General features: G+C 43.2%; 1 protein-coding gene across 16 annotated transcripts in view; it reads right to left on the bottom strand.

Moving 5' to 3' along the window:
* Window positions 1–23,293, bottom strand: part of R3HDM2 (R3H domain containing 2) — a 172,200-nt gene that overhangs the window by 61,289 nt on the left and 87,618 nt on the right. The window lies entirely within an intron of this gene.

The raw sequence follows: 23,293 nt of genomic DNA, 5'->3' as shown, positions 1-23,293 counted from the left end.
TCTGTTCCCCAGGCTGGAGTGCAGTGGCACGATCTCGGCTCACTGCAAGCTCTGCCTCCCGGGTTCACGCCATTCTCCTGCCTCAGCCTCCTGAGTAGCTAGGACTACAGGCGCCTGCCACCATGCCTGGCTAATTTTTTTCTATTTTTTAGTAGAGATAGGGTTTCACCGTGTTAGCCAAGATGGTCTCAACCTCCTGACCTCATGATCCGCCCACCTCGGCCTCCTAAAACGCTGGGATTACAGGGTTGAGCCACTGCACCCGGCATGTCCGGCTCATTTTTAAGATTTTTTTTGGGAGAGATGGAGTCTTGGTATGTTGCCCAAATTGGTCTTGAACTCCTGGACTCAAGTGATCCTCCCACTTCGGCCTCCCAAAGTATTGGGATTAGAGGCGTGAGCCATCGCACCCAGCCTTAAATTCTTTCCTTTATCTTAAGCAAGCTGAAAAAACAAGAAGAGAAATTTGTAGACAACTCTCATTCAGAAAAATTGGGTCCCTCCCTGGAGGAAGAATCTTTACTTTGCTATACACTATTTGGGTTCAGTCAATCTACTGTCTGCCAGTGACAGAGTATCTACAGTGCAGGGACGGCTGTTTCTTTATCACTTACTATCACTACCTGGGAAATCCTGTAATGAAGCCTACACAGTTCTCCAACCACACACTAAGAAACAGAAGTTGATACTCTATACACAGATTCATGTCCTCAATTGCCCAAGTCAAACACGTTTAGCTCCAACAACAGTTTGCAGAGGTTTCTCCTTATACAGGTTACTGACTGTACTTCAACCCTAAAGACTTCTTTCCCTCCTTTACTGGCAACTCTCCCAGATGTCACATCTATTCCCAGTGAAGCCCTAGAAACAGAATTAAATAAACAGACAAATGGTTAGCAATGCTTCAAGAAAACTGTCACAACAGATATTTTTCTCTCTTTTAAATCAGTTTAAAGGGTAAGACCCAAAAGTCTTTAAAGAAGCAAAGGTAGCCTCATCCTGACATAAGTTAGATGGTCTGCCAGGCTATTGCTTTGTGATTTTTTTTTTTTTTTTTTGAGACGGCCTCTCACCCTGTCACCCAGGCTGGAGTGCAGTGATGCGATCATAGCTCACTACAGCCTCAAACTCCTGGGTTCAGGGAGCAGTGGCATGTGCCTGTAGTTCTAGTTACTCAGAAGGCTGAGGGGGTTAGATCATTGTTTTGTTCACCTTGTGGTGGCTCTTCAGTAGCTGCCTGGAGACTTGGTTTACTTAGGTAAATTCTCTTTAGAGGGCCAGAGAGTCATTCACACAATTGCAAAGTCATATAGTTGACGGCCGGGCACAATTGCTCACACTTGCAATCCCAGCACTTTGGGAGGCCGAGGAAGGTGGATCACCTGAGGTCAGGAGTTCGAGACCAGCCTGACCAATATAGTGAAACCCCGTCTCTACTAAAAATACAAAAATTAGCCTGGCGTGGTGGTGAGCCATTGAGTCCAGCCTTAAATTCTTTCCTTTATCTTAAGCAAGCTGGCTCAATTGCACTCAATTGCCTCCCAGCTATTTGGGAGACCGTGGCAGGAGAATCACTTGAACCTGGGAGGCGGAAGTCACAGTGAGCCGAGATCACACCACTGCACTCCAGCCTGGGTGACAGAGTAAGACTCTGGTTCAAAAAAAAAAAAGTCATATAGTTGAAAGTTGAATTTAAAGATGAAAAATATTAGAAGAAACTGGCTACAAGTATTGAAAGAAAATGATACAAACTTCCACTTTAGAATTATCTGCTTCAGTAACTAAAGGCTACTATAAAAACAGTTATAACCTACAGACCTTCATGGATCATTTGCTATACACGGGACTTTGTTTATGTATGTAGTATGTATGTATGTATTACCCTCCCCCCGCCACAGTGGGTAAATCAAGCCTCAATTCTCTTCAGTCTGAAGTACTAGTAAAACTCAGCACATGCAATCTCCCTATCTCTTGGCTAGGAAACATTAATAAAGATCAAAATTGGGAGCTGTGTGTGTTGGCTCATGCCTGTAACCCCAACACTTTGGGAGGCTGAGCCAGCAGGATTGCTTGAGCCCAGGAGTTCAAGACAACACAGTGAGACCCTGTCTCCACAAAATAAAAAAAAAAAAAAAAATTAGCCAGACATGGTGGTGCACACTTGTAGTCTCAGCTACTCAGGAGGCAGAGGTGGGAGGATCACTTGAGCCCAGGACGTCAAGGATGCATTGAGCCATGACTCTGCCACTACACTCTAGCCTGGGCAACAGAATAAGATCTTGTCTCTAAATAAATAAATAAATAGTGCTGGGTGCGGTGGCTCATGCCTGTAATCTTAGCAATTCAAAAGGCTGAGGTGGGAAGGTTGCTTGAGGTCAAGAGTTTGAGACCAGCCTGGGCAACATAGTGAGACTTCCTCTCTACAAAAAAAAAAAAACAAAATTAGCTGGGTGCGGTGGGGTATGCCTATTGTCCCAGCTACTTGGGAGGCTGAGGTGGGAGGATCACTTGAGCCCAGGAATTCAAGGCTGCGGTAGGCTACAACCACACCACTACACTCCAGTCCGGGTGACAAAGCAAGATCCTGTCTCTGAAAAAAAAAAAAAAAAAAAATCAGGTGCAGTGGTTCATGCCTGTAATCCCAGCACTTTGGGAGGCTGAGGTGGGCAGATCACCTGAGGTTGGGAGTTTGAGACCAGCATGACCAACATGGAGAAACCCCATCTCTACTAAAAATATAAAATTAGCCAGGTGTGGTGGTGCATGCCTGTAATCCCAGCTACTCGGGAGGCTGAGGCAGGAGAATCACTTGAACCAGGAAGGTGGAGGTTGCGGTGAGCTGAGATGGTGCCATTGCAGTCCAGCCTGGGCAACAAGAGCAAAAAATCCGTCTCAAAAAAAAAAAAAAGTCAGGCACAGTGGCTCACGCCTATAATCCCAGCACTTTGGGAGGCCAAGGAGGATGGATAACCTGAGGTCAGGAGTTAGAGACCAGCCTGACCAACATGGAGAAACTCCGTCTTTACTAAAAATACAAAATTAGCCAGGCATGGTGGTGCATGCTTGCAATCCCAGCTATTCGGAAGGCTGAGGCAGGAGAATCACTTGAAACTGGGAGGTGGAGGTTGCAGTGCGCTGAGATTGTGCCATTGCACTCCAGCCTGGGCAACAAGAGTAAAACTCTGTCTCAAAAAAACAAAAAATTCATTAAATAATAGTCAATACTGGAAGAGTTCTTAGATTTGACCTCCCACAATCTTCCCCTATTCCCCAAAGAAGAATTCATTTTTGTAATTTTCTGAAAGGCCTGCTAACCTCTGGGAAAACTGAAACAGGATCATTTCACTATTTATGAAATAGTCTTAATTGTTGTATAGTTGCTCCCTATTATAAATTATGAACTGCTTCAATCTTGATCCTAAATCAGTCTTAGAGACACAGAAAATTAAGTTTACATCTTTTATCACATGATAGGCCTTTAGTATTTTTCTCTTCTCCAAGCTTAAATAGCCTCAAATTTCTTTGTCAGAAAGAGAAGGTGATATAAAAAATTATAAAGCAGTTTTTATTCGTTTTTTGGTTTTGTTTTTGAGACAGGGTCTCACTTTGTCACCCAGGCTGCAGTGGCATGATCATGGCCCGACCTCGACCTCCCTGGGCTCAGGTGATCCTTCTATCTCAGCCTCCCAAGTAGCTGGGACTACAGGTATGTGCCACCATGCCTGGCTAATTTTTCTATTTCTTTTCTTTTTTTCTTTTTTTGAGATGGAGTCTTGCTCTGTCACTTAGGTTGGAATGCAGTGGCGATCTCACTCACCGCAACTTCTGCCTCCCAGTTTCAAGTGATTCTCCTGCCTCATCCTCCCAAGTAGCTGGGATTACATGTGCCTGCTTCCACACCCAGCTAATTTTTATATTTTTAGTAGAGACGGGGTTTCACCATGTTGGCCAGGCTGGTCTCAAACTCATGACCTCAGGTGATCCACCCACTTCAGCTTCCCAGAGTGCTGGGATTACAGGTGTGAGCCACTGCACCCAGCCTGATTTTTCTATTACTTTTAGAGGTAGGGTTTTGCCATGTTGCCCAGGCTGGTCTCAAACTCCTGAGCTCAAGTGATCCACCTGCCTTGGCCTTCCAAAGTGCTAGGATTACAGACCTAAGCCACCGTGCAAGCCACACAAGTGGTTTGTTTCTTTTTCAAGGATGGGCCTTAATTACCAAATGGGTATATTTCGTCAAATCAAAATGACAACTTTGTAGCTCTCCTTCACATGTGGGTCAGGAAAAGATAAACTATCTGGATACCTGGAATAATTTCAGTGTACAAGCAGTTTCTCAGCCAAAACACTATGAACGCAAACAAAAAATGATCTTTCATCTGCAGAATATGGTCACATATTCAACCTCAAGTTTTACGGAGACACGTGGCTTCCTTCATTCATTGGAGAAACAGGAAGACTTGAACTTTAGGTTCTTATAGCTACCCATAAAACAGACTGATTTAACTACCCACTTTTAAGAATTTAGTCAGTTGGCTGGGCACGTTGGCTCATGCCTACAATCAGAGCACTTTCAGAGGCCAAGGCAGGTGAACTGCTCAAGCTTAGGAGTACAAGACCAGCCTGGGCAACATGGCAAACCCCATCTCTACCAAAAATACAAAAATTAGCAGGGCGTGGTAGCACACGCCTGGGGTCCTAGCTACTTAGTTGAGCCTGGGAGGCAGAGGTTGCAGTGAGCCGAGATCGCTCCACTGTACTGCAGCCTGCGCAACAGAGTGAGACCTGTCTCAAAAAAAATTTAGTCAGTCATTCTACTGAGACCACCGGCCTCTTGAAGAGCTGTATAAAACAAAGTAATTCTTACACTGAGAAAAATGAAGCAGCAGAGGAAAGGGCACCTCCCCAGATTTCCCTGTTCTACCACATTCATTGATCTAACCCAGATTTCTGTTGGCACTTGCCTTCCCCTGAGAATACATGATCAGGGAAGGAGATCTTATCCCCAATCCCTGGGAGATGGATATTAATTAGTTAAACCAATTGTGGTAATTCTGTTTCCTTTTTGTGACTGGTTTTAGAAGGGACAAGTGAGACACCAAGGGACTTTATTGGATGGAAAAGGTTTCCCACTTTATTTAAAAAAATTTTAAAGCCTCTGGAAGAAATAGGTATCTTCTACCAAAGGTGATCTTCTATGCAGATGATACCTGGACTGTGGCAGCACCCTGCCAACACATGGAGGATGGGGAAGCAGAGAAAATAAGCCTGCAGCCATCATTTTTTTTTTTTTTTTTTTTTTTTTTTTTTGAGATGGGAGTCTTACTGTATCATCCAGGTTAGAGTACAGTGGTGAGATCTTGGCTTACTGCAACCTCCAACTCCCAGGTTCAAGGGATTCTCCTGCCTCAGCCTCCTTAGTAGCTAGGATTACAGGCATGCACCACCATGCCTAGCTATTTTTTTTTTTTTTTTTCACACGGAGTCTCACTCTGTCACCCAGGCTGGAGTGCAGTGGTGTGATCTTGGCTCACTGCAACCTCTGCCTGCTGGGTTCAAGCGATTCTACTACAGCCTCCTGAGTAGGTGGGATTATAGGCATGTGCCATCACATTTGGCTACTTTCTGTATTTTTGGTAGAGATGGGGTTTCTCCATGTTGGCCAGGCTGGTCGTGAACTCCTGACCTCAGGTAATCCACCCACCTTGGTCTCCCAAAGTGCAGGGATTACAGGCGTGAGACATCGCACCTGGCCTAATTTTTATATTTTTGTAAAGATGGGGTTTTGCCATGTTGGCCAGCCTGGTCTCAATTTCCTGACCTCAGGTGATCTGCCTGCCTCAGCCTACGAAAGCGACTGGAATAAAAGCATGAGCCACCTCGCCCAGGCTTTTTGTTTTTGTTTCTTGAGACAGAGTCTCAGTCTGTCACCTAGGCTGGAGTGCAGTGGCATGATCACAGCTCACTGAGGCCTCAACCTCTGGGGCTCAGGTGATCCTTCTACCTCAGCCTCCTGAGTAGCTGGGATTACAGGCACCCATCACCAAGAATGGCTAATTTTTGTATTTGTAATAGAGATAGGGTTTCGCCGTGTCGCCCAGGCTGGTCTCAAACTCCTGGGCTCAAGCAATCCACCCGCCTTGGCCTCCCAAAGTGCTAGGATAACAGATGTGAGCCACCATGCCTGGCTGAAGCCTGCATCCTTGATGCTATGATTAGACAATAATTAGTCAGTCTGGACCCTCCCTATCTCTGGACTTCCTGATATTTGAAGAAATCCTCTTACCATTTAAGCTACTCTGAGTTGAGTTTATTATGTCAGAATCCTGGGAGATGGCAAAAAAAAAAAAAGGTGGGGGGGGGATATTAAAAGAAGAACGGGCCAGGCCAGGTGGCTCACGCCTGTAATCCCAGCACTTTGGGAAGATGAGACAGGTGGATCATGAGGTCAGGAGTTTGAGACCAGCCTGGCCAACACAGTGAAACCCCATCTCTACTAAAAGTACAAAAATTAGCCAGGCATGGTGGTGCGTGCCTGTAGTCCCAGCTTCTCAGGAGGCTGAGGCAGGAGAATCACTTGAACCCAGGAGGAGGAGGTTGTGGTGAGCTGAGATCATGCCACTGCACTCCAGCCTAGGCAAAAGAGTGAAACTCCATCTCAAAATAAATAAATAAATAAAGAACTGACAGGGAGACAGGCAATAATAACAATAATCAGCTGAAACTTTTTTTTTTTTTTTTTGAGACGGAGTCTTGCTCTGTCGCCCAGGCTGGAGTGCAGTGGCCGGATCTCAGCTCACTGCAAGCTCCGCCTCCCGGGTTTACGCCATTCTCCTGCCTCAGCCTCCCAAGTAGCTGGGACTACAGGCGCCCGCCAACTCACCCGGCTAGTTTTTTGTATTTTTTAGTAGAGACGGGGTTTCGCCGTGTTAGCTAGGTTGGTCTCGATCTCCTGACCTCGCGATCCACCCGTCTCGGCCTCCCAAAGTGCTGGGATTACAGGCTTGAGCCACCGCGCCTGGCCCAGCTGAAACTTTTGAGTGCTTACATTGTGCCAGGCACTATCCTAAAATATTTTATATATCTCATTTAATCTTACAATGATCCTATTACATATTTATTCTTACTATCATCACCATTTTACAGACAAGTAAACTGAGGCACAGAGAAGTTAAACAGTTTGCTTAAAAGGGCACACAACTGGCATATGGCACAGCCAGGACTCAAAGCCAGAAAATCTGGCTCCGGGACTTACTTTCTTAAACTTTATACAATACTGCCTCTAACTAATGGGAGAAATAGTCAAAGACCAGAAAGGAAAGTCTACCAAAAACACAAAGGAATCATGGAATCTCATAACTCTAGGGGTACTTAGAAGCTTTTTCATTCTGCTCCATTTTTCTTTTTCTTTTCTTCTTCTTCTTTTTTTTTTTTTCTCTGAGACTGAGTTTTGCTCTGTTGCCCAGGCTGGAGTGCAGTAGCATGATCTCGGCAACCTCCGCCTCCCGGGTTCAAGCAATTTCTGGCTAATTTTTGTACTTTTAGTAGAGAAGGGCTTTCACCATGTTGGCCAGGCTGGTCTCGAACTCCTGACCTCAACTAATCTGCCCACCTCAGCCTCCCAAAGTGCTAGGATTACAGGTGTGAGTCACTGTGCCCAGCCTTAGCTCTATTTTTCTACATACATAGTCTTTCATAACTAGGTTCTTGACTCATTAGTAACTCTGAAAAATGTCCCTGCTTGCATATCTCTTAGTGAAGGGAAAGTCTTCACCTCCAGAAAGAAACCACTTCTTTCTGGAACACTTTCCTTTTAAAGAGGCAAAATTTACGTCTTTGGTACTTTCTCCCACTGGCCCGTTTAGCCTTCTGTGCGAGTCATAAAGATTCCATATCAGCTCTTTACAAAAGAAAACTTCACCTTATTTCCTTCTCTAAACATTCCCAGCTTCAAGTCAGGCTTTCAAATCACATGGCTTTAAGTCTCCTTACCATTTTCTTCTAGGATAAAAGAAACTGCCCTGAAAGTAGGCAGAGGCTAGTAATGAAGGGTCAGACTGTTACTAATCCAGAGTTAAGATCCACTGGAAGATAAACTAAGCATAAAACTGTATTTCTTAGGCTGAGGCTCTTTTGCTTTCCAAAATAACCTTTAATTAACGTAATTTCCAGTCCTTTCAGCCAATGCAGAAGGTTGTCGTTACACTTGGGGCATAAAGATTCCCGGAAATAATTTTTTCCAGGCCAAAACAAAAGCAAAAGTAAGCAATGAACTTAAAAAAGCCTTAGGCTGGGTGTAGTGGCTCATGCCTGCATTCCCACCACTTTGGGAGGTGGGATCACTGAGGTCAGGAGTTCGAGACCAACCTGACTAACATGGTGAAACCCCATTTCTACTAAAAATAGAAAAAATTAGCTGGGCGTGGTGGCGTGTGCCTGTTAATCCCAGCTACTCGGGAGGCTCACTTGAACCCAGAGGTGGAGGTTGCAGTGAGCCGAGATTGCGCCACTGCACTCCAGCTTGGGCAACAAGATTGAAACTCTGTCTCAAAAAAAAAAAAAAAAAAGCCTTAAACAGCTAAAATAAAGCCAGTAGTATCTTAAAAGGTAGAGAAGTAATTCCATTCTTAATAGTTTATTTGGTATAGAGAATAAATTAAGGGTTTGGGAGGTTTTTGGTGGGAGAAGAAAGGAATTATTTCATATGCAACAGTGACTAGAACAAAGCAGACATTAGGCTCCCAGGAGGGCCTAGATGTGTGCTTCCCTACAATCTATTTGTGTACAGTGTACATTTCATCCAGCCAAATAGCACAATTTCAAAGGCAGGATGTCTCCTGAAGATACTCAGTAGCTCAAAGCTGCACACAGGGGACTGTGAGATGTCAAGGGGACAAGTGGGGGAGTGAAGAAATAAGATAATACAGGGGAGGATTATTGGAAGCCAAGATTCAGCTATTTTTTTCAGGGAGAATACCGCATATTCCCTATCTTTTTTTTTTACTGCTAAGATAGGTACCTTCCATAACAGAGTAAGATTATATAGCTTTCCATCAATTTATAAACAACTTTCTAGGCATTGAGCCAAAAGGTATATGTTATATAGGGGACATTCAGAGACAGAAGGATAATTTCATTTTCTCCCTTTTAATCCATGGCCAAGTAGGGAGAATGCAAGCAAGACAAAGATATCTAGGTGCTAAAAATTCTGGTCTACCCTGTGGCAAATTCCTTGGAAGCTTTCCAATCCTGTACTAATTTGTGTATCAATTGTAAGTTACTCTCAATTGATAAATTTAAAAAAATGTTTAAAATCTAGGGGCTCAAGAGAATAAACACATGTAATATTATTTAATAATAAAAAACACTGAACTAGAGGCTGAGCATCCCTAATGAGAAAATCTGAAATCTGAAAGAGTCCAAAATCCAAAGCTTTTTGAGCATGAGTATGATGCTCAAAGGATGTACATAGCAATATTTCCAATTTGGGGTTTTTGAATTATGGATGCTCAACCATAATATGCCCCCCCCCCAAAAAAAAAAAATCCAAAATCCAAAAAATCTGAAATCTGAAATACAGGAAGTCCCAAGCACTTTGGATAAAGGTCGCTCAACCTATACTGTACATACTGAGGCACACAAAAACATGGATAGGGCTGGGCACAGTGGCTCATACCTGTAATCCCAGTACTTTGGGAGGCCAAGGCCGGTGGATCACCTGAGGTCAGGAGTTCGAGACCAGCCTTACCAACATGGTGAAACCCCATCTCTACTAAAAACGCAAAAATTAGCCGGGTGTGGTGGTGGCATGCCTGTAACACCAGCTACTCGGGAGGCTGAGGCAGGAAAATCACCTGAACCAGGGAGGCAGAGGTTGCAGTGAGCCAAGATCGGGCCATTGCACTCCAGGCTGGGCAATAAGAGTGAAACTCCGTCTTGGAAAACAAGACAAAAACATGGATGGATCTCAAAACTACTATGATAAATTAAAGAAAGTAGACTCTCCTCCCCACCCCGCCACCACAAGAACACATACTATATATGTCTATTTATATGAAGCTCAAGAACAAGCAAAACTAACCTACAGTGATCACAATCAGAAAATGATTGCTCAGGACTTGGGGGGTAAATATTGACTGGAAAGAGAAAGAAGGGACCCTCCAGGACTGATGGAAATATTCAATTTTATTTGATGCAGTGGTTACATGGCTGAATACAATTGTCAAAACTCATTAACTAGGCCAGGCGCCGTGGCTCACGCCTGTAATCCCAGCACTCTGGGAGGCCAAGGTGGGTGGATCACGAGGTCAGGAGCTCAAGACCAGCCTGGCCAATATGGTGAAACCCCGTCTCTACTAAAAAATACAAAAATTAGCCGGGCGTGGTGGCGCTCGCCTGTAGTCCCAGCTACTCAGGAGGCTGAGGCAGGAGAACTGCTTGAATCCAGGAGGCGGAGGTTGCAGTGAGCCCAGACCGCGCCACTGCACTCCAGCCTGGGCGACAGAGTGAGACTCCATCTCAAAACAAACAAACAAACAAACAAACAAACAAACAAACCTCATTAACAAAATGGTGAAGATCTGTGCATTTTATTATACATTATTTAACTACACCAAACACAAACAAATAAACAAAACCAAAAATTCCTTTAGGAATCAAACAGTAGGAACAAACATCCACAGGGGTTAAGTGGTAGGTTAAAAACAAAACAGTTTAGGTGCTCCTGTGTCATAAGCCTTTTCTTCCATTCTTTGACACTGGAAATTAGGAGAAAAGGAAAAGGTGCATGATTTACTGAGGCTTACTGAGCATGAGTATGAGCCTGGTGCTTTATGTACTTCAACTCATATCCACCAAGTGCAGCTAACCAACCTGATCAAGGTTTCATCACTAAGTGGCAGAAACAGACCAGAACCTCCATGTTGTCTGATTCCAAAGTCTATGTTCTTTCTCTACTTTACTTTAAAAAAATTTTTTTCTTTTTATTTATTATTTAATCCTAACACAACTCTTTGTTAGGGTATTTTCCATTTGAAGAAACCAAAGCTCAGAGAAATCCAGTAACTTTCCCAAGTCAATACAAGAGAGGCAATGGTAGAATTCCAACCTAGCTGTGTCTGATCCCAAAGTTAAAGTCCTAGGTGTTCCAGGGTGGCTGTTCATTAGAAGCATTCTGGGGTATGGAGTGTGGGATGGGAAGGATGACTAGATCTGAGGCCTCTGAGTATCAGTGAGGGGACATATTTTTGAATTAAAAAGTTAGATTTGTAAACTGTCACCTTTCCCCTCAACCTGGGTCCACATCTCATGACTTTGAATTTTTTTAGTTTATTGAGATCATCTTACTCAATATTCTCAAGGTATAAAGCGTTATCTCCGCTTTATAAAAAAAGATACCAAAAAATAAAAAATAAAGATACCAACACTCAGAAATACTAAGTGAATTGTTCAGGGCCATACACTACATGCAAGGAGCCAGAATTCAAACCCAGGTCTACTTGGTTCCAGAATTCCATGTTCTTCCCATTGCAGTGCCAAAACAAAGGACAAAAACAAAAACAGTAGAACTGCATGCCTGAAGAGGTAAATGCCTAACAGCCGTTTGGAGAAGGACAGGAAGGAAGGTACTACTGAGTCACAAATAAGAGATATAGGTCCAAATCTTCATTCTCTTCAAAGAGAGAATGAATATATGGGAATAGAGTGTAAAGTACTTATGAAACACATAAAGCTATAGGTATATGACAGTCACCAAGCCCTTTAAGGACTGCAGAAGTAAACTGTCATAGGCTTCACTAGTACTGGGCCAATAACAACAATAGTTGTGCCAATATTCCAAATCAGGGAAGCATGAAAATCATTCTGTTCTATAACTGCAAAAGGATTCACTGCTGTGTAAGGAAACCCATAGGAACTGGCTGGTGACCACAGCAATTCCTTAGGCAAAGTAAAGAGAGAAAAAAGATTAAAATGTTCTGGACAGGTATACCCTCTTTATTTGCTCAGTATCTATTATTGCTGTCTTGCCTTAAAATGAGAACTGTAGGTGCTTTGATCAATGGACTGAAGTGATGGTTGGGCCCTGTTACAGTTTTTGTCAGCTTCTCTATATTCTTGGTCAAAAATGCCCTTTTTACGCCCTAAAGTGGAAAGGAACAAACCAAAGAGCCTCCTCTTTCAAACAAAGAGGAGCAGAGGGTCCTTCCCCTCTAAAGCTTCCATTTTCTCTAGCTTTATCAAAGAAATCCCACTATGCAGAAAGCATCACCGAATCTTAGGGATGAAAGAGACCCTGAAAGTTCACACTGTCTTTTCCCACCCCTTTGCGAAACTGTTTCCAACTCAACCCAGAGAAGACATCTGGAAAATGAAAAAAATCACAATTTATCTGTATTCATGGCACTCTCATGCCTTCTATTGCTAACTTAAATTCCAGGAAACTACATCTATCCTGCCATAGCCTACGACCTTAGAAAGGACACCTCAGACAACAATTCAATATTAAAACAATCTTTCTTTCTTTTGAGATGGAATTTCACTCTTGTTGCCCAGGCTGGAACGCAATGGCACGATCTTGGCTCACTGCAATCTCCATCTCCTGGGTTCAAGCAATTCTCCTGCCTCAGCCTCCCCAGTAGCTGGGATTACAGGCGTGCGCCACCACACCTGGCTAATTTTGTATTTTTAGTAGGGACGGAGTTTCACCATGTTGGGCAGGCTGGTCTCGAACTCCTGACTTCAGGTGATCTGTCTGCCTCAATCTCCCAAAGTGCTGGGATTACAGGCATGAGCCACCGCGCCTGGCTGACAATCTTTCAAAATCTAACATTAAATATGAGATTGGCCAGAGAAATTAGATAACAACCTAATTTCAAAGAAAAAATGGGAAATCTGTAATAATCATTAGTCCTCAAGCCTCTGCTGCAAAGGAGAAACTGCTACTTGTTCCCCAATATCCAATCATCTCTTTGTAAGAGAGCTGCTGATTTTAAGTTGGGGCACACAGCTTCCTGGGGAAAAGATACACATATCCTAATCTCCATTGTAGCTAAATGAGTACATGACTAAGTTATAGTCCATGCGATGTAAGAAGTAGTGTTATGGGCTGAACACACGATGTCCCCCACCCAGTTCCTGTGTTAAAGTCCTTACCCCCAGTACCTCAGAATGTGACTGTATTTGGAGAAAGGGCCTTTAAAGAGGCGATTAAGTTAAATGAAGCTGTTAGGGTGGGCCTTAATCCAAGCTGACTAGTGTCATTATAAGAGGAAATTTGGACACGGAAGTACACCAGAGAGGCATGGTGCCCACAAAGGAAAAATCACGTGAGGACAGAGAGAAGGTGACCATCTGGAAGCCACAGAGGCTTCAGGAGAAACCAAACCTGCCAACACCTTGATCTTGGGCTTCTAGCCTCCAAAACTGTAATAAAATACATGTATACTGTTTAAGCCACCCAGCATGTACTCTTTTGTTATGGCAGCCCTAGCAAACAAATACAAGTAGTAAATACAACTTCTATGAAGTATCTTTTTTTTTTTGAGACAGTCTCATTTTGTCGCCCAGGCTAGAGTGCAGTGGCACGATCTCAGCTCACTACAACCTCCACCTCCCAGGTTCAAGAGATTATCCTGCCTCAGCCTCCCCGAGTAACTGGTATTACAGGCACACACCTCCATGTTTGGCTAACTTTTGTAGTTTTAATAGAGACAGGGTTTCACGATTTTGGCCAGGCTGGCCATGAAGTATCTTTAAAGGAAGTGGGCAGTACTTCTTCACTCATCCCTAATTCCTTCTGGCTTGAATGTGAAAGTAAAGACTAGCACTCCAGCAGTCATTTGGACCCTGAGATGATACCAAAGTAGAAAACCATAGACATAGATACCTAGGCCCCTGATTAGTCCTGGACTGACTACCTCTGGTTTTATTTTTTTTCCCAAGACACAGGTTCAGGCTATGTCATCCCTTCTGGAGTGCAGTGGTGTGATCATAGCTAACTGAAGCCTTGACCTCAGGCCCAAGCTATCCTCCCACCTCAGCCTCCCAAATTGCTGGAACCACAGGCATGCACTACTATCCTCAGCTAATTTTTTTTTTTTTTTTTGTAGAGATGGGGGTCTCCCTATATTGCCTGGGCTGGTCTTGAATTCCTCAAGCAATCCTGCCACCTCAGCCTCCCAAAGTGCTGGATTACAGGTGTGAGCCACTGCGCCTGGTTTTTTCTTTTCTTTTCTTTTTTAAACAAATTGAAGGCTTGTGGCAACCCTATGTCAGGCAAGTCTGTTGGCACCATTTTTCCAACAGCATGTGTTCACTTCATGTCTGTGCCACATTTTGGTAATTCTCGTAATATTTCAAACTTTTTCCTTATTATTATATGTGTTATTGTGATCTGTGATCAGTGATCTTGGATGTTGCTATTGTAACTGTTTGGGGGCACCATGAACTGTGCCCATGTAAGACAGTGAACTTAATCAAGAAATGTGGCCGGGCGCGGTGGCTCAAGCCTGTAATCCCAGCACTTTGGGAGGCCGAGACGGGCGGATCACGAGGTCAGGAGATCGAGATCATCCTGGCTAACACGGTGAAACCCCGTCTCTACTAAAAAATACAAAAAACTAGCCGGGCGAGGTGGCGGCGCCTGTAGTCCCAGCTACCCGGGAGGCTGAGGCAGGAGAATGGCGTGAACCCGGGAGGCGGAGCTTGCAGTGAACTGAGATCTGGCCACAGCACTCCAGCCTGGGTGACAAAGCGAGACTCCGTCTCAAAAAAAAAAAAAAAAAAAAAAAAAGAAATGTATGTGTTCTGACTCTTCTACCAACCGCTCCCTGATCTCTCTCCCTCTCCTCAGCCCTCCCTATTCACTGAGATGCAACAATATTGAAATTAGGTCAATTAATAACTCTACCGTGGCCTCTAAGCGTTCAAGTGAAAGGAAGAGTCACACATCTCTCACTTTAAATCAAAAGTTAGAAATTAGGCTTAGTGAGGAAGGCATGTTGAAAGCCAAGACAGGCCAAAAGCTAGGCCTCTTGTGCCAAGCAGTTACCCATCTGGTGAATGCAAAGGAGAAGTTCTTGAAATTAAACATGCTACTACAGGGAACACACAAATGGTAAGGAAGTGAAACAGCCTTATTGCTGACATGGAGAAAGTCTCAGTGGTCTGGACAGAAGATCAAACCAGCTACAACATTCTCTTAAACCAAAATCTAATCCAGACCAAGTCCCTAACTCTGTTCAACTCTATGAAGGCTGAGAAAGGTGAAGAAGCTGCAGAAGAAAAGTTTGCTGCTAGCAGAGGTTGGTTCATGAGGTTTAAGGAAAGAAGCTGTCTTCATAACCTAAAGGTGCAAGGTGAAGCAGCAAGTGCTGTGGTAGAAGCTGTAGCAAATTATATAGAAGATCTAGTTAAAAAAAATTGATAAAGGTGGCTACACTAAACAATAATTTCAATGTAGACAAAAGAGCCTTTTATTGGAAGGAGATGCCATCTTTCATAGCTAGAGAGGAGAAGTCAAAACCTGGCTCCAGTGCCTCAAAGGACAGGCTGATTCTCTCGTTCGGGTCTAACGCAGCTGATGACTTTAAGTTGAAGCCCATATTCATTTACCATTCTGAAAATCCTACTGGCCTTAAGAATTATGCCAAATTGACTCTGCCTGTGCTCTAAAAATAGAACAAAGAAGCCTGGATGACAGCGCATCTGTTTATAGCATACTTTACTCAGTATTTTAAGCCCATTGTTGAGATATGTTGCTTAAAAAAAAAAAAAAAAGATTCCCTTCAAAATATTACTGCTCATTGACAATGCACCTAATCACCCAAGAGCTAAGATTCATATGTACAAGGAGATTAATGTTATTTTCAGGCCTGCTAACGTAACATCTATTATTCTGCAGCCCATGGATCAAGGAGTCAAATATTTAGACTTTCAAGTCTTATTATTTAAGAAATGCATTTTTTAGGGCCAGATGTGGTGGTTCACACCTGTAATCTCGGCACTTTGGGAGGCCAAGGCAGGCGGATTACCTGAGGTCAGAAGTTCAAGACTAGCCTGACTAACATGGTGAAACCCCGTCTCTACTAAAAATACAAAAATTAGTCAGGCGTGGTGGTGGGGGCCTGTAATCCCAACTACTCAGGAGGCTGAGGCAGGAGAATCACTTGAACCCTGGAGGCGGAGGTTGCAGTGAGCCAAGATTGCACCATTGCACTCCAGCCTGGGCGACAGAGCAAGATTCCGTCTCAAAAAAAAAAAGAAGAAGTACATTTTGTAAGGCTATAGCTGCCATAGATATTGATTCCTCTGATGGATCTAGGCAAAGTAAACTGAAAACCTGGAAAGGATTCACTATTCTAGATGCCATTAAAAACATTTGTGATTCATGGGAGGAGGTCAAAATATCAACACGAACAGGAGTTTGGAAGAAGTGGATTCCAACCCTTGCAGAAGACTTTGAGGGGTTCAAGACTTTAGTGGAAGTATCTGCAGATGGGGTGGAAATAGCTGAAATAGCCAGAGAACTAGCATCAGAAGTAGAGCCTGAAGATGTGACTGAATTGCTGCAATCTCATGGTAAAACTTCAATGGATGAGGGTTGTTTCTTACGGATGAGCAAAAAAGTAGGTTCTTGAGATGGAATCTACTCTTGGTGAAGATTGCAGAAATGACAATAAAGGATTTAGAATATTACATAAACTAAGTTGATAAAGCAGTGGCAGGGTTTGAGAGAACTGACCCCAATTTTCCAAGTTCAACTGTGGATAACATGCTATCAAACCGTACCGTATGCTCTAGATAAATCTTTCATGAAAGGAAGAGTCAGTTGATTCGGTAAATTCATGTTATCTTTTTTTTTTTTTTTTTTTTTTTTGAGACAGGGTCTCGTTCTGTCACTCAGGTTGGGGTGCAGTGGCGCGATCACAGCTCACTGCAGCCTGAAACTCCCAGGCTCAGGCGATCCTCCCGCCTCAACCTCCCAAGGAGCTGGGACTACAGGCAAGCCTGGCTCATTTCTGTATTTTCTGTAGAGACAGGGTTCGCTGTGTTGCCCAGGCTGGTCTCGAACTACTGAGCTCAAGTGATCTGCCTGCCTCTGCCTCTCAAAGCGCTGGGATTACTGGTGTGAGCCACCACTCCTGGCCAGTTGTCTTATCTTAAGAAATTGCCACAGCCACCCCACCCTTCAGCAACCACCACCATGATCAGTCAGCAATCATCAACCTCGAGACAAGACTCTTCACCAGTCAAAATATACAACTTGCTGAAGGCTCAGATGATTATTAGAATGTTTTAGCAATAAAGTTTTTTCATTTCTTTGTTTTGAGACAGGGTCTCTCAGTAGGTTGCCCAGGCTAGAATGCAAGGTCTATTCATGGGTGCAATCACAGTGTCCCACAGCCTTGAATTCCTGGGCCTTAAGTGATCCTCCCATCTCAGCCTCCTGAGCAGCTGGGACTACAGGTATGTGTCACTGCACCTGGAAGCAATGAAGTACTTTGAAATTAAGGTATGTATTTTTTTTAGACAATGCTATTGCACACTTAATGGACGACGGTATGGTGTAAACATAACTTTTATGTGCACTGAGAAACCAAAATATTTGTATGACTTGCTTTATTGTGATATTCAATCGCAGTGGTCTGGAACAAAACCCAGTGTCTCCAAGGTATGCCTGTATTTGGGTTTTGTTGTTAATTGTAGAAGATCCCAAACCTAATATACTCTCTACATGGTATCTCATATATATAAAACACACACACACTAAGTATAATAATGAAAAAGTAATAAACAATTTATATAAGCAAAGAATACTATCTCAACATCCTGGAGCTGATTGGGAGGAAAGAGGTAAAATAAGGGAGAGTTGCCACTTTTATTATGGAGGAAATAAGGGCATATCACCCTTGTGCCTAACACTATCTCTGCTGCAAGGAGAAAGATGAGCATCATTATAAGGTGAATAAGGGGTAGAACCTATCAAAATAAAGAATATTAATCTCTACAATGCAGGAGACAACAATCATGTTACGGCAGGTAAGATTGTGGACTTTGTAGACCCACATGAATTTGGCTGTGTGACCACTGTTTCTACAACTTATTAATTATGTCACTGAGCCTCAGCCTCCTTATCTGTAAGACAGGCATGATACATACCTCACAGAGCCACTAAAAATCACAAAATAACAATTTTAAGGTGCCTGCACAGTAGTTGCTCAGTGAATACTAGTTTCTCCTAATCATTTTATAGTAAGAAGGGAGAGAAAAATAATTGAGACATCTCTTTTCCTTGCTGTTTACTGGTACTGTTTTTCTCTTATGAGTAACATATTTCCACTCCAAATTGGTATCATATAAATAGCCAACACTCGGGAGGCTGAAGCAGGAGAATTGCTTGAACTGGGAAGCAGAAGTTACAGTGAGCCGACAGAACAAGACTCCATCTCAAAAAAAAAGAACAATATTAAGTCTTCCAATCCATGAACATGGGATGTGTTTCCATTTATGTTTTCTTTAATTTCTTTTCTCTCAGCAAGGTTTTATAGTTTTTATTGTGTAAGTCTCTCATGTCCTTGGTTACTTCCTAAGTATTTTATTCTTTTTGATGCTATTATAAATGGAATTGTTTTCATAATTTCCCTCTCAGATTTCATTTTTGTTGTTGTTGTTTTTATGAGATGGAGTTTCGCTCTTGTTGCTCAGGCTGAAAGGGTGATCTCGGCTCACCGCAACCTCCACCTCCCGGGTTTAAATGATTCTCCTGCCTCAGCCTCCTGAGTAGCTGGGATTACAGGAATGCACAGCCATGCCTGGCTAATTTTGTATTTTTAGTAGAGACAGGGTTTCTCCATGTTGGTCAGGCTGGTCTTGAACTCCTGACCTCAGGTGATCCACCTGCCTCGGCTTCCCAAAGTGTTGGGATTACAGGTGTGAGCCACTGTGCCTGGCCGGATTGTTCATTACTGATGTACAGAAATGCAACTGATTTCTGTGATAACTTTGTATCCTGCTATTTTGCTCAATGTGTTTATTCTTTTTTTTTTTTTTTTTTTTTTTTTTGAGATGGGGTTTTGCTTTTGTTGCCCAGGATGGAGTTCAACGACACAATCTCAGCTTACAACAACCTCTGCCTCCTGGGTTCAAGTGATTCTCCTGCCTCAGCCTCCTGAGTAGCTGGGATTACAGGCCCCCACCACCACGCCCAGCTAATTTTTTGTAATTTTGGTAGAGACGGGGCTGGTCTTGAACTCCTTATCTTAGGATCTCAGGTGATCCACCCGCCTTGGCCTCTCAAAGTGCTGGGATTACAAGTGTGAGCCACTGTGCCTGGCTGGCATTTATTAATTCTAAAGTGATTTTTTGTGGAATCTTTAGGGTTTTCTTTTTTTTTTTTTTTTTTTTTGAGACGGAGTCTTGTTCTGTCGCCCAGGCTGGAGTGCAGTGGCGCGATCTTGGCTCACTGCAAGCTCTGCCTCCCAGGTTCACACCATTCGCCTGCCTCAGCCTCCTGAGTAGCTGGGACTACAGGCGCCCGCCATCACGCCTGGCTAATTTTTTGTATTTTTAGTAGACACAGGGTTTCATCTTGTTACCCAGGATGGTCTCGATCTCCTGACCTTGTGATCCGCCCGCCTCGGCCTACCAAAGTGCTGGGATTACAGGCGTGAGCCACCGCGCCTGGCTGGAATCTTTAGGGTTTTCTATATCTAAGATCCCATCATCTGCAAACAGAGATAATTTTACTTCTTCCCTTCTAATTTTTATGCCTTTTATTTCTTTTTCTTGCCTTGTCATTCACCATCCTCTCTTGGCTGAATGACTGTAACATCCCTCTAATTGGTCTCTTTACTTCCACTTTCACCCCCACCATAGTATTTTGTAAAGAGCAGCCACAACGATTGTGTAAAAACGTTGTTAGACCATTTTATACCTTTGCTCAAATCCCCCAATGGGTCTCCAGCTCACTCAGAGCAAATGTCCCTAAAATGATCTACAAGACCTTAAATGACCTGACCACCAGTGTTTGTTCTTTGACCCTATCTCTTACAAAACCCCAAATACCTCCTATCCCATTTCCTTGACTTTATTTTTCTCCTCATCATTTATAATTGTCAAACGATCAATTTATTTTACTATTTATCTTGTTTATTATCTCTCTGTCCCCAAGGTACATTAAAAGAGGGCAGAGATTTTGATTTTGTTTTGCTCACTGCTTATAAACAGGGTCTAGAATACTGCCTGGCATATAATAAGTGTATTTTAAAATAAATAAATGAATTAAAGTAATTTGCAGGCTGGGCAATATAGGGAAACTCTGTCTCTATAAAAAATTTTTTGTGGCTCACGCCTGTAATCCCAGCACTTTGGGAGGCTGAGGTGGGCAGGTCATGAGGTCAGGAGATCAAGACAATCCTGGCGAACACGGTGAAACCCCGTTTCTACTAAAAATACAAAAAATTAGCCAGGCGTGGTGGCAGGCACCTGTAGTCCCAGCTACTCAGGAGGCTGAAGCAGGAGAATGGCGTGAACCCGGGAAGCGGAGCTTGCAGTGAGCCGAGATCGCACCACTGCACTCCAGCCTGGGTGACAGAGTGAGAATCCGCCTTAAAAAAAATTTTTTTTTAATTAGCTAGGCATGGTGGCATGTGCCTGTAGTCCCAGATACTTGAAAGGCTGAGGGAGCAGGATCACTTGAGCCCAGGAGGCTATGGTGAGCTGTGATTGTACCACTGCACTCCAGCCTAGACCCCAGAGCAGAACATCCTGTATTGAAAAGAAAAAAGTAATTTGCCACATTAATAGAATGTAAACAGTGGCTAGGTGTGATGATCCATGCCTGTAATCCCAGCACTTTGGGAGGCTGAGGTGGGAGGATTGCTTAAGCCCAGGATTTTGAGACCAGCCTGGGCAACATAGTGGAACCCTGTCTCTACAAAAATAAAAATAAAAAAAAAAAAATTAGGTGTGGTGACAAACACCTATAGTCCCAGCTACTTGGGAGGCTGAGGTGAGGGGATCGCTTGAGCCTGCGAGGTCAAGGCTGCAGTGAGCTGTCATCGCATCGCTCCAGCACTCCAGCCTGTCTCAAAAAAAAAAAAAAGGTAGTGGCAAAGCTAGAATTCAACTCAAGGATGCCTCCAAATTCATGTTCTTTCTTTGATATCACACTGTTTTCTCAAAACGGTCTGCTGCTTTCCCAAATTTAGATCAAGATGGCTTTCCAAAATTCTCACCTAAGAGATCAGTGATTCTCATTCAAAATAAAGCTTAGCAAGAAAAGATTCGCAAGATCTAAAAAACTGTGTGAACTGAGATTCAACCTTATAACCTGTGAATCTAACGTGATACTTTTTCCTCCTGCTTTGTGCTTATCCAATGAACCAAACCACATTCCTTATTCTTACCCTAAGGTAAGTTATCCAGTCAGATACTGAACACACTTTTTGTCTCTCTTTGCTTAATACAGAATCTAAAATTGGTTTTTCCTGAGATGGAGGTGATGGTATAATGATTCACATCTTACAGAGACCTCAGTAGCTCAAAAGAAAGGAATAAATTCATGGACCTCTGGATATCGCTTTCAATCCTTCAGCTCTGTAAATAGCTAAGTATGAGAGCACTGGGAGAGCAAAGAATAAGACCCAACCCATAATTTCTCAAGTATCCCTTGACATAAAGTGTAAGAAGGGAAACGCAAAACTCTCGACTTCTTTCATTTACAAGATCCAGAGAGGGTAATTTCTATGAATGAATCATTCTTATTCTCTTGGGCAATAAAATAGGAAAAGGAACGTGCCATGATCAGCTATGACAAGGAACCAACACTGAGTTCAGTGAAATATCCCAGACCTAAGTCAATATATACAAACAAGCTAGAGAAGTGAAGATGGAAAACATGGAAGCTACCCTCAGCTATTCCTCTATCTCCAGACCCAACAGAGAGACAACTACATAATATTGACGGGGATCTACCATGTCAGATTGGAGGAGAAAAAAAGAAAAACATGGAAGAAAAAAGCTAATAATTTCCGATGCAGATTTAAAAGCTATCAAAATAAGAAAGGCAGCTTCAGGCCAGGCACGGTGGCTCATGTCTGTAATCCCAACACTTTGGGAGGACAAAGCAGGTGGATCACCTGAGGTCAGGCGTTTGAGACCAGCCTGGCCAACATGGTGAAACTCTGTCTCTACTAAAAATACAAAAAAATTAGCCAGGCATGGTGGCAGGCGCCTGTAATCCCAGCTACTTGGAAGGCTCGGGTAGGAGAATTGCTTGAATCTGGGGAGGCAGAGGTTGCAGTGGGCCGAGATTGCGCCACTGCAGCCTGCGTGGCAAGAGTGAAACTCCATCTCTAAATACATACATACATACATACATACATGCATATATACATACATACATACATATTTCTGGAGGGAGGGAGAAAGGAAGGGCACTGGGCGTAGTGGCTCATGCCTGTAATCCCAGCACTTTAGGAGGCTGATGCGGGTGGATCACAAGGTCAGGAGTTCGAGACCATCCTGACTAACATGGCAAAACCCCATCTCTGCTAAAAATACAAAAAATTAGCCAGGTGTGGTGGCACGTGCCTGTAATCCCAACTACTTGGGAGGCTGAGGCAGAAGAGCTTGAACCCAGGAGGCAGAGGGTGCAGTGAGCCGAGATTGCACCACTGCACTCCAGCCTGGGACAGAGCGAGACTCTGTCTCAAACCAAAAAAAAATAGAAAAGAAAAAAGGAAAGCAGCTTCATATATATATAAAAAAATCTCCTCTAGTCTAGAAGGTCATAGTTAGACTTAGACTTAGCACAAGCTCAACTGGCTGCAGTAGCAGCCCAATTCACAGATAGGTGGTAGGTATTTCCCACAGTATCCTCCCCCAATCAAATCACATTAAGAATATGCAATTATCATATTTATATTTAACAGCAAATTTAAAAAACATACCATTTTTGAAACATTTTATTTCACAGTTTCTATATACAGTTATGGTATTAATGTCACCTATTATCGAATAATACATTCTGCAAAGTTAAATGATAATGTGTTTATGTTCTATCTGTTCATTGGCCCCTGGGTCAGCCAATCTGATCCAAGACTCCATGGCAACAGGCTCTATCACTAAGAGCCTCAAGATGAGATTTCCCTTGCCTTTTTTTTTTTTTTTAAATAAAGCATTTTCCACAGAAACTGCTGCAAAAATTGTCAGAGAATAGTCTCTACAGACAAATAAGAAATACTGCCATTCTGTTATACTAAAAATGAAAGGGGCAAGGAGTGAGTAGCAA

Source organism: Rhinopithecus roxellana, chromosome 10 (genome assembly GCF_007565055.1).
Source record: "Rhinopithecus roxellana isolate Shanxi Qingling chromosome 10, ASM756505v1, whole genome shotgun sequence".
Classification (NCBI taxonomy): domain Eukaryota; kingdom Metazoa; phylum Chordata; class Mammalia; order Primates; family Cercopithecidae; genus Rhinopithecus; species Rhinopithecus roxellana.
The sequence above is the reverse complement of the archived record's forward strand: the minus strand, read 5'-3'. Positions and strand labels throughout refer to the sequence as shown.